We start from the raw sequence: 12,858 nt of genomic DNA, 5'->3' as shown, positions 1-12,858 counted from the left end.
TCAATTGTTGAAAAGATATCTTTCTCGATGTATACGACTAAACTGTCATTCATTCACTCGTCTCCTATTCTGTTACGTAAATCAGTCTTTATCATCTTCAGCGCAGAAAATACTCTTTCAACAAAAACAGTCGCAACTGGTAAAACTAATGCTATCTCAATCAGACGATAAACTAATGGATAAGCTTGCTTTTTTAGAGTTTCAACAATTTTCTGAGCAAAACTTCCCAAATCTTCAATTTCAGAAAAATTTGGATCCTGTCGTATATTATGAATGAAATTCTGAAGTTGTTATTCAATAATTATACAATCATTTGTTGAGAAGTCCTCAGGATATAAATCACAAAGTCGAACGAGTTTATGAATATTGAATTTAGAAAAAGAATTCCTTGGATGAAGACATGCTATACAACTAAGCAATTCTGTGCCAACTTCTGAAAAACAAGTATTCATCTCTTGTATAACTAAATCAAACAATTGTCTTTCATCTCCGATACTGGGATCTCATTCAACTCACAAAATGTGTTGACTTTATCTGTAATTGTATGTCATCCTTCTTCCCTAAATATTTGAAATTGATCTTTCACACTCTCAATCAAACTTATGGCTTGGATAATATTTTAATCCTTTTGTTGTAACACAAGTGACAACTCATGTGTCATTCCCAATATCATCTTCATGAAGTGCAACATGAAAACAAACTCATAATTCTCCATTTTCTGAATCAAACTTTTGGCAACCCATCTACTATCAAAAGAACTAGAATCATCACAAATATTCTCCAACACTTGTATCACTGAATGCCACATAGATAATAGATGACCCAATGCCAAGTACTGTGATCCCCAACGAGTGTTTCCTGGTCTTACTAAATTAGTTTCTTGATTTTTGCCATTGCCCGTACTAATGTCTCCACCCTCCAACATTGCAACAATCCTATCATGTTCAATTTGTCTAAGTTGATCTCTCCTTTTACATGATGCTCCCGTCGTATTTACAATCATAGTGACATAGTTAAAAAAATCACTCGCATTGAGATTACTCTTGACAACAACAACAATAACTAACTGTAATTGGTGAGAAAAATAATAAATATACCTTGCATATGGATTTTCTTGCAAAATGAGAGATTTCAACCCATTGAATTCACCCTACATATTTGAAGCTCCGTTATATCCTTGACCTCTCAATCTAGATAATGATAATCCATGTTTCACAAATAAAGCATCAATAGCATCCTTCAAAGAACGAGAGCTAGTGTCAGATACATGTACAATTGCAAGGAATCATTCAATCACCTGTCCTCTTTTGTTCACATATCTTAAAACAACTCTCATTTGCTCCTTCACTGAAATGTCTCGAGATTCATCAACCATTAAGGAGAAAACATTGTTTCCAATATCTTCGATTATGGAAAGTGTGATCTCAGAGGCACAAGCACGCGTAAGGTCTTTTTGAATTGCTGGAGAAATCATTTGATTGTTTCTAGGAGCATTTTGATTAACAATCTTTGAAACTTCCTCATTACGTTGACTGTACCATTGAAGCAATTCAAGAAAGTTTCTTCTATTTAAAGAATTACTTGACTCATCATGTCCACGGAAAGACAGTCCCTGCTTCAAAAGAAATCGCGTAACATCCAACATTGCTGTTAAACGGGTGCGATAAGAAACCTCCATATCTTGCCCATGTGCTCGTAATATATTTGAAACCCTATATCTTTGATCTTGAAAAGATTCAAACTGTACTCTAGCATGATTGTGACAACTATCTACGACACCATTATGCAAATTAAATCTTTCTAAAGTATTTTTCCAATTAATGAATCCTGTTTTTACTAAGGCATCCTCTTTATATCGACCTCCTTTATTTGATGGTTTAAAAAGATAACACCATAAGCAAAACGCCGCATCTTTTGATATGCTATATGTTGGGACCGATGTGCCCGCTAGAGGGGGGGTGAATAACGTTTTGTCGTGCTTGCATAGGTTTGCTTCTTGTTGTTGTTGTGCAGCGGAATACTCGAAGACAAACACTCACAATGCTAACACCTAGGATTTACTTGGTATCCACCTCAAGAAGAGGTAACTAATCCAAGGATCCACACACGACACGCTATCTCCACTAAGAACAACACCTTCTCGGTCGCAGCCGGAGGCGAAGAAGCCTCGTACAAATCCATACACAACAACACAACTCACACAAGAAGAAAATACACGATATAACTACAATATACCCTTCTTCTTGCTTACTTGTTGCTTGTTGTTGCCTCTTGAATCTTGAGAGAACACTTCCAAGAGCCTTCAAGAACTGGCGGTGAAGATCGAAGAAACTCGCTGAAAATCGCAGAGAAATCGCAGGAGAAGATCGCAAAAATCTGGCGAAGAAAACGCTCCGCCCAGGCTTTAAACAGTGCTCACAATCGATCGAATTCATCCGCAATCGATTGCTATGTTATCACCGCTCCATCGCAGCCGTCCATCACCTATATCCTGCGCAACGGTCACTTCCCAATCGATCGACCGATCGATTGGGACTTCCTGAATCGATCGCCCGATCGATTCAGAACCTTTTTGTGCTCTCGCATCCACGTGAGAGCTTCTGCTGCCCAATCGATCGCCCGATCGATTGGGAAAGTCTCTGTACTCGTGATTTCACATCCCAATCGATCGACTGATCAATTGGGCCTTCCCACAATCGCAGCGCAGTCCAATCGATCAATTGATCGATTGGACCCTGGTTCAATCGATTGCCCAATCGATTGACCAGCCTGGACTTGACTCAATCTCAAGTCCAAAGTCTTCAACCCAACTCCCGGTCAACCGTGACCTGTTGGGTCTCCATGCCTAGCATTTGGCCACACCCGACCAACACTCGAACTAGCCTTCTAGCCTCCTCCATCAGCTTTGCGTCCCTCAGATATCTCCCCATCCTTTACGCCTTGCCTTTAGGAGCTTCCTTCGGCCTCATTCTAGTTGTCGGGTCTTCCTTGCCAAGTTACACTAGGACTTATCTTGCCAAGACCACATACTTGGACTTACCAACTGTTTGGCTCCTCACCAGGACTTTCTCTTGCCTAGCTCCTCACTAGGACTTTTCCGTTGCCTGACTCCTTACCAGGACTTTCTCCTTTACCAAGATCACACTTGAACTTTCCAACTGCCTGGCTCCTCACCAGGACTTTCTCCTACCTAGCTTCTCACTAGGACTTTCCCGTTGCCTGGCTCCTCACTAGGACTTTCCAAATGTCTAACATCCAGTTAGGACTTTCTCAGTCAAGTCTCCTGTCAACCTTGACCTACTTAACTTGTATTCTCATCAACCTGGTCAACCCTTTAATCATCTCCATAACCGGACGATTGCTTCAGCAATCTCCTTATATTATTAAACATCAAAACTCAAATCCCGACTCAAGCTTGACTCAACTCAAGTTTAGTCAAACTGGTCAAACTTGACCTAGGGAAATTACCCCAACACTATATTATATATATATATATATATATATATATATATATATATATATATATATATATTATCAACTATCTTGGAAAGTCCTTTCTTGATTACCAAAAGATCTTTTTGGATACATATGCCCAATTGGTTAGCAGGGCCCCCTAGTCAAGTACTCTCTTCAGACTTGATCTCGAATAGAAATATCAAACTCTTCAATTGATTTTCTAATCCAGGATCACTAACAATATCATTTAAATCTAATTCCACATGAAATTGAATTTCCACAACTTCACTAATATTAGGATCATTGGAAGAACCCTCACGAAAACGTTTAAGTTTAAAAAACCTCTCCATAATCTACATAAATAAATAATTAAAAATAAAGTCATGTATATGATGTAATTAAATTAATATTCACAAATCACAATTAATTTAAACCCTAACCCCCCTAATTTAAATTGAAATAAAAAAGTAAAAAAAGAAATAAGAATGGTAAAAAAAAAATTAACCTTGAATTATGTGAATGACTTGAGCAATGACGCCCTAGTGGCTAGGGGCTTCCCAATAAGATAATGACTCTGCAAAACAAGTGAGAAAACAACACAATGAGTTTACTATTTACCTCGAATAATACTGTACCATTGAATAATATTAATTCATATTTGGTAATGGTAGTCAATAGAACAATTTAAAATAGAAGAGATTTTGAGAACAAAGTCACACATAATCCAATCAATGAATCAACACAAGAAAAAAATAGTAGAGAAAAACACAAGAGAGGGAGGCAGCAGACCTAGTGGGTGGCTGCTGAAGTCGACGGACGATGGATCGGTCGTCGATGAGTGGCAGATTGCTCGACGGACGATAGATCGGCCGCCGACGAGTGGCAGACTGCTCGACGGACGATGGATCGGCCGCCGACGAGTGGCAGACTGCTCGACGGAGGGCTGGCAGATAGTGGAATCAACATAAGAAAAAAAAACAAAACTAGAGAAAAAATAGAGAGGAAGGCAGTGGACCTAGTGGGCGGCTGCTGCAGTCGGCGGGTGGCGGACTGACGAGCCTAGGACTAGTTGGCGGTGGAGTGGTGGGTGGCGCTTGGCGGACCGGCAGACAGTGGAATCAACACTAGAAAAAAAAGCATAGAAAAACAAGGAGGCGACAGACCTAGTGGGTGGCTGGTGGCTGCTAGACTGCTGCAGTTGATGGGCGGCGGACCGACGAGCAGTAGACAACGGAATCAACACAAGAAAACAAAATAAAAGTAGAGAAAACACCAAAGAGGGAGGCGGCGGACCGCGAACCTAATGGGCGGCTGCTGCAGTCAGCGGGCGGCAGATAGACAGGCGGCAGACCGACGGGCGTCAGACTGGTGGGCGGTGGACAGTGGATGATAGAACACGAACAACGGACAACAGAACGAAGCGTCGACTGCTGACTGCTGAGGCGGTTAGGCGGAGTCGCGATTCGCGATCGCGAGGAGGGAGAAAGCACAATTGACGAACTGACGAAGGCCAAAAAAACCATATGGATGACCTATTGGGCATTGGACTTGGGCTGCAAAGTGAGACTTTTAAATTTTATTTTAAAAAATTAAAAAAAAAAGATGAAAACCTCGCTGCTTCCGTTTTTGTCCTGTGGCTGTCGGACGCCGAACTTCTCATGCCGGACTCCTCTTTAGCTCTTTCTCCGGCAAATCTTGGCGAGGGCTTCAGCCCCCTCCAGCCCTCGCTTAGATCCACCCCTGCTCACCGATAGTTTTTGTCACAAAAAATGCAGTTGCCAGCCCGCGCTTTTCCCAGCGTGACACGCGTGACACGATCAATTTTTACCATCATATATATAAAGAAAATATACTGATAAACAAAATATGCACATATAAGTCGACCATCACATTAAAATTTAGGTAGTTTGATTTTGTCTAAAAATTATAAAGATGATAATTTAAGGATATGATTATTTTACATTGACGGGATGCAAACTTCATTCCATTCTGTAATATAAAAAATGTCAGTATCGAGCCAAGGAATGGACCCCCCGGCGTTGACCCTCCGAGCTTAAGTCAGTCATCGGAAAAAGGAAAAAGACGGAGCAACAGTAAACACAGGCATGAATAGTGAATAACTCGTACCTCCGTCGATGCATGGACCCCCTTTATATAATATCCTGGTGGGCGACGTGCATACTCCTCGAGGCATGAACATGTTCTCCAATTTGTCCTATGAAAGGATTTGTCAGGAAAGTACCTCTGACACCATACCTTAACAGGACATGTATATCCCTGACAAGACAGTAGAAGCTTCCGTCGTACAATCCGCCTATTGACCATGCCCTGCGTCAGCGACACTATCTCTTAGAAGGATATTAAAAGATACGTCAGTGATCCATCTGCTCAACCGAGTGAGATAGCGGATTGGCTAAATACTCCTCCGCTCGACCGGGCTCGACTGCTCTTCCACGCGGTGACGAGTCTCGATAGTTTGTTTCCGCCCGATCGGACTAACGCTCCAGTCGTCCCAATGCTTCTTTGCTCCGTGACGAATGTTTGATGATCTTGGCTGCACGGGGCAGACCAACCCTTTGTCGGTCGGGAGGTTCATGCCCGATCGACCACTCCATGAGAGATCTGCCCAGACCCCTTCAGTGGGCCCGTTGGTTCTTGACCTCCTTGACTTTGACCTCTACGTCGGCTGTTATCTTTGTCCTTTGACCCACACTTAGTGTACCCCCTTTATCATCGCATCATAGTTGATAGGACAAGAGTAGAGGCTTCCAATAGTAGATTCAAAAGAAATACAAAGCACCACGATTTCTTCCGAGCGAACCAAAATAATAAAGTCAAACGGTATAATCCTAATAAATGCTCACCTGCCTACAAAAGAGAGATTGAAGAAGAGCCGAGGAAACGAAAAGAGAGTGCAGATGGAGTTTAGATTCATCAGTGGAGGAGGTCGATCTAGGAGCAAGAAAGAAACAGAATCGTGGATGATATGAGTTATGAGATTTCAGACAGGATCAATGGAGAAAGAGAAAAGAAAGGTGACGACGGTCGAAAAGAGAGATGTGTTGAGTTAAAAGTCAATAGAAATTTGAAGGATGAATAGATGATTTTTTATTTTATTTTTTAAAGTTTATTGATGATTTAAAATTTGTACAATTTATGAAAATTATTGAAAGTTGGATACCAAAAGATTTTTATAGAATTTTAAAAAGTAAATTTTAATAACATATGATTTTTTAAACTCTATAAAAATTTAATTTGAATATCACTAAATTTCTATGAAATTTATAAAAATTTAGATTGAATATTCCTATACTTTTAAAATTTACAGAAATCATTAAAAATAATTAAAAATATAAGATTGAATAACTTTCCTAAAACTCTGATACCGTTGCTATAAGAAATTTGTACTAAACAAAAACTTACAATGTTTGTTTGGATTTTCCTACTACCAAATCCCTTCTAGTCCTTTTTTAGATTTTCCACGTACCAAATCCCTTCCAGGCCTCTTGGACGAACCAACCTTCTTTTTATTTGTTCTTACTTCTCCTCTGTTTATCCAATTGCCTTGGACGATTATATAGGAATAGAGGATGGGCTATTTAGGCTTCAATGATATCGTTGAATTGGAGCTCTGGACTAGTTATCATTTTTGTTCCGAGGGGAAATTTTCTCATTTCATTTCCTTAAATGAGATTGTTAAAATGGACGGATTTAAGCCTCTACCTTCTCTTCTCTCTTCTCTTGCAAGTAAATGGGAACTATCGACAAAATAAGTTCTTTTCCTCTGTCCTAAATTCAAAGTAATCACATAAGCATCAATTAGTGAAGCTGTTAATCGATGCTGAAATCTAACAAAAGGATATGAAACACAGTATATGCAAGAAATGGCATTTTATCATTTGATCTAATACAAAGTTGGTAAATGCAACATCTGTTGATGAAATCAACTTCTAAGCTTGCATTGTCGAGACCTTGCATAATAACCAGATGCAGAGAAAAAAACTTGGGTTATTGGCTCAAGTTGTAGCAGCAAGAAAACTCTGGCCTCTTGCACCTTGTTCTCAATCTCCAGCGCGATGAGAGAAACCTGATCAAAATCACAATTGTGCTCCATCTGCAATCAAGAAAAACAAAGAAAATGATCTCTCAGTAGATGCTAATGTCTTGCTAGGAAAGCAGCAACGTTTATTGATTTGGAGCGGCATGCTTGAAATTCAGTGTATAAGCAAAAGCTACTTCAGATAATATGGGCGCATGGCTATGAGTCGGAGTTTTACAAATGTGATACAAGGTAGCGATGAGCCATCCTAGTTGTGATTGTACATCCTTCATTAACAACATGCTGAATAAACCCTTTTATAGAGGAAGCGATCGAAGTTCATACACATAACTTAGTTTGCAAAAAATAGCAGAAAACACAGTTGTAGGGCCTCATTTTTTTATCAAGTGTTCAGAACAACCATGTGCAACTGATGCAGCACAGAAGGTACAATGCCAAAGTCGTACCAATAATTACTGGTCAGAGTGAAATAGATAAAAGTCCTAGATAATGTTTCAAATTACAAAACCAAGTATCAACCCCCATTTCTCCTGCACGATTTGCAAATTATTGGTCTCAAATTATTTCTCCATTTCTCAAATTTTGATTTGTATGACTGTAAATCTCCTCTGTTCATCAAGAAAGGTGAAGGCCCTTGAATCTTGATCATGAGTCTTATCTGGCTCTTTGTTTCTTCTCATGTGGAGGAGGGACCTTAAGGTTTGAGTTAGTGAAATGAGCAATGAACTTGATCAACTTGTCGTGTAGGTCCAAACCACTAAAAGGTCCAATTTTGGTTGGTCGATCAAAATATTCGAAATTTTCTTGGTTTTAGTACGGAGCAGTTAAATTCTAGTTTTCTTATTCAGATGAAGCTACTAAATTCTCAAACCGTGTGATGACTATATCATGCCTGGATAAAGTTAGACCTCATTTTCTAATCAAGATTGAATAATAATAACATAGTACTCTGAGCAATGATCCTTCGAGACCATATGACATAGCTTCCTTACCAAATAATTTTTAGCTCCACTATAACGGTTCTACATAACTGAAACCATGTATTTTGCCAATAAAGTTTTGACTAAAGATAAGGAAATAAGCTACGCTATGCAACTTCTACACCAGCACTGAGTTTGGTTAGCAACCTAGACAAGTTAAAATACTCATTACTCAACCAGTAACAATGAAAATGCACAACTGCCAAGGCTAATGCAAATCCAAATACACCTCCGAACTGCCTCCATTTTCAAGAACATTTTATACTTATCATTGCTACAACTTGTAATGAACGATGCATCTCTTACAGATTACAGACAAGAATTACTTTGCTAAAGTTCATGATTCTTCATCCTTAGTGAACTCAGAAAGGTGTCTAATAACTATTAAGATAAAAATATCAGACAGAAAACATACCATATGATTTATCATACATAACCCTTCCCAAGACAGTTCAAGCACCTCTGGATTCTGCCAAGAGACAAGTTCATGGAATCGTCAGTGAGAGAGAGAGAGAGAGCTGAACCACTACACACTAGTTTAAAGTTACCTTGAGTAATTAGGTCTTAAAGTTGTAGAGGAGAGAGTTAAAGATGAAATTTCTGCCTAGTAACTATACTTAACAACGAATGTTGATGCCAGTGATCAAAATATCAAAAAATAAAAAAAATAATAATAATAAAAATTGCAGCTATCAAAGAATACCGACTTGTTTCCCTCACAAGTTGGGCAGAGACAAGGGTTGATAACTATAGGATCGTACAGGGGAGACCACTCGATGGTGGATTTCCCTTTGCATAGTTTGCATCCGTAGAAGCCTTTTCCTTTGCAAGATGCACAGGGCGGAGCCACCTTCTTCTGCAAGTAATTGAAGGGCAACAAAAAACTTGAAGGCGGCGACGTAAACCTAAAAGGGAAAAATGACGAGATCGGGCTTGTTGAACTCACTCTCTTAGCTTCCATGAAGGACTGCAAGGATCGCATAGCCACAGAAGAAGCCAGGGAGAGGGTGAACAAGCCCCCAAAGAAGTACCCGGCGGCGGTAGCGAGAATCCGCAGCGGCCGAGGGGGGCCTCCAGTGGACATCTTGATGGAGATCGGAGAGGGAAGACGGCGCCGGAGGCCGGGAGGAGATGAACTGATTGGGCAGAGAGAGGGAAGTGCCGGCGACGATGTCGGACCCGACCAAGAGTCGTTGGAGGCGGCGATCGAGGGACGCAGCGTGGTACTGGGGGAAGTAGGGCGGTAGGATATAAAACTCGAGCTCCTGAGCTTGGCTCAACCTTAACGGGGTGGATTCAAGACTGATCATTAACGGGCGGATTAAGCAGAAGTTAAAGATATTTTCCCTCGTTTTATTAAAGATAAAATTAAAATAATAAATTCTTAATTATAGATACACTAACAGAGAACATGCCGTTCGTCGTGTCTACCGTAAGACGCTGAAATATTTTTTTTAATAGATTAAGAGATTCATTTATTTATCTAAAATGTATAATTTATAATAAAAAATTTCCTTTTATTAAATTTAAATATTTATTTTTTATATATCATATATCAATTTTACTATTTTTTTCTCTCCTTTATAAAATTTTAAAAATAAAATTCATTTGATAAATTTAGAAGAATATAATTTATAAATATTAAATTTAAAAAATAAATAGGATAGCTGATAGAGATTTTTAATTATTCTATTTAAAATTTAAGATAAAATTTTTAGATAAAATAATTAGCATAAATGATTACACAATACCTATTTTAATAGATTTATCAAATACTTATTTTAAGAAAAATTAAGCTTTTTAAATCAAACAAATAATGAAGACATTTCCTTTAACTTGCAATTTTTTATTTTTAAAAACATAGTGTTTTTCCCTTTTTTTAGCTAAATATTTGTTTTCCATTATTTTAGCTCCCAAGTGTGACGTCATTAACAAGACGGCTCGCTTCCACAGTCAATTACTGAAATTACCACTCCCCCTCACGTGCGTATGGTTACGCGGAACAGCAATCGTTCCACGCCGTTCGTTCCCGCCGTCAAACGCCGCTTCATCTGACGGCGACGGGAAGTGCCACGTCGACTCATTAAGCAGAACCAGCCGCTATTTTTCGAATCGGTCAAGTCAAGTTAGACCGAGTCCGGCCCAATCACGAGTAGCTCGACGCAATCTACGTCTCTAAAAATAAATATACAGTATAATAAATTCATCAAGATAAACTTTAACCAACATTTTATACATATTTAATAAATTAAATTTGGAGTTAATTGACAAGGAAAAAAACAATAGAGTAAATTCAGCGGTGTTTAAGGAAAAAAAATTAATAAATTAATTGATTTGATTTGATTGATTCGTTAAAAATTTGGCTCTTTAACTAGAAGACTTAGTCGACTAATTCGCTGGCAGTTGCTAATTGTATCTGTTTCGCTTTCCTACTAATTCTCTACTTCTCGCTATAAATAATACAAGCTAAAGTGTCCTTAATCAACACTCGCTCTTCTAATCTACTGCCTTTTCCCCTGTTCCGCCGTAGAATTACAGAGGCTTCGAGGAAAAGCAGTAGCAAAAGCAGAGCAATAATGGCGACCGGCGATTACCATTTTCCATCGCTGGACTTGAGGGTGCCTAAGCGAAGGCGAACGGAGCGTCCCCGCTCCCCGCCTCCGTCGGGTTCTGGGCTCACCGAAGACGAGAAGGAGTGCATCCTTGCGCTCCTGGCCTTATCAAGGGTTCCGGTGATTCACGACGACGAGGAGATGACTCCGGCGGAGGAAGCGAGGTCCTCGCTTTTGCGGATGGAGGAGGAGGATCAGAGCCAGTCGCTTCCGTTGCCATCGTCGTCTCCACCGAAACAGCAGCAAGAGGTGCCTCCGATTTCACCTCCATCGCTGTCGCAGCAGGATCAGCCACTTCCGCAACCTCCTCCGGCAGAGAGAGACTTGTCTCCTCTTCCGCCGCAACAAAACCAACCGCTTCCGCTACCTCCTCCGGCGGAGAGAGCCTTATCTCCTCTTCCGCCGAAACAGAACCAACCGCTTCCGCTACGTCCTCCACCAGAACAAGCGCTGTCTCTGGTTTTGTGCCCGATGCCGATACGATGTTATCGACCTCCTCTGCCTCCGCCGCCACCGCCGATCCAACGGCCGACTCCTTTTGTATATATGGCAACGACACAGCAGAACCAGTTGCGGTATGTATGCTCCGAGTGCGGCAAAGCATTCTCTTCGTACCAGGCCTTGGGAGGCCACAAAACCAAACACCGGAAGCGCCCTGCCGAAAACAGCGCCGCCGCATCCGCCGCGTCGGTCGTTACCGGATCAACAGATCAGAGCAAGCCTCACACTTGCTCTTTATGCCACAAGTCGTTCGAGACGGGGCAAGCGCTGGGCGGGCACATGAGAGCCCACTACGAGCGCAATAAACGACAAGCCACCGCCGATAGCAGACCGGTGGCAGCAGCCCCATCATCTTCAATGACGGAGTGCTCGACCACGAAGGGCCTGGGAATCGACCTCAACCAGCCGCCGAAGCCGGAAGCGGATTGGGCCACGGAAGAAGAAGCGGCGAGCTCTCAGCCGGCGGCGGCCGCCGCGTCCCAACCTCCTCGCTTCTTTAATTTCTTCTTTTAAAGTTATTAATTGATCTGATTAGTAGTTTAATTGAACTTTTAAATCTTTCTTAAGAAGAATCTCTCCTAATTATGTATGATTTGATTCTAGCTACAATATAAATGTAATGAGATAGAGGATAATTTATTGATTATGATCGATATATTATGATAGACTCTATCTATTTAAGTGAAGAGATTCATCAAAATAAATTAATTTATAAGATGAACTATCCTTAATGCATAAATTATGAATCAGAAAATTCATGCTCATATAAATGGGACTTACAGCGTGTTAAAATTTTAGATCATTGTCGTAATTGGCCGATGGAAACTTTACCTATTTTTTTTCAAACTTCATTTTACTCTTATTTTTAGTAAAAAAAAAAAATCAGTAACTAATTGCACAGATTTGTTTTTTCTTGCCGGTCTAAATTATATGCAACAAATAATATGTATTCTTGTATTTTTATATTCATATCTCATCCTATGTTAAATCAGTGGAGATAGCATACTAAATACGTGGCTCTAATATTGACTTGATGAAAGATTTTAAATGGGCAAAAAATAACTCCTAGTCATCCTATATGTTAAAAAGAATATCAGTAAGTAATCGGATCAAGGAGGAGATTTTCAGTGTAAATACTCTAATATTTAAATTAATGATCAATCGAAGTCATCAATAGTAGATGAACAATGAATGTGTAATATAGCTTGTGTATAACATTTGCATAATGTAAGCATACTTGTGTCTTATA

The 12,858-nt window shown here is 40.0% G+C and overlaps 1 long non-coding RNA gene across 1 annotated transcript; it reads right to left on the bottom strand.

Annotated features, from left to right (window-relative positions):
* Window positions 1–7,318: 7,318 nt before the first annotated feature.
* LOC122005870 lies at window positions 7,319–9,788 on the bottom strand. The gene is made up of 3 exons (XR_006118569.1): window positions 9,443–9,788; window positions 8,912–9,352; window positions 7,319–7,570 (listed from the first exon to the last, which is right to left on the bottom strand). It is a non-coding gene; the product is annotated as an uncharacterized LOC122005870 (long non-coding RNA).
* Between the last annotated feature and the right edge of the window lie 3,070 nt (window positions 9,789–12,858).

The sequence above is a fragment of the Zingiber officinale genome, chromosome 7B (genome assembly GCF_018446385.1).
Source record: "Zingiber officinale cultivar Zhangliang chromosome 7B, Zo_v1.1, whole genome shotgun sequence".
NCBI lineage: Eukaryota > Viridiplantae > Streptophyta > Magnoliopsida > Zingiberales > Zingiberaceae > Zingiber > Zingiber officinale.
Note: the sequence above shows the minus strand (reverse complement) of the source record. Positions and strands in the feature narration are given on the sequence as shown.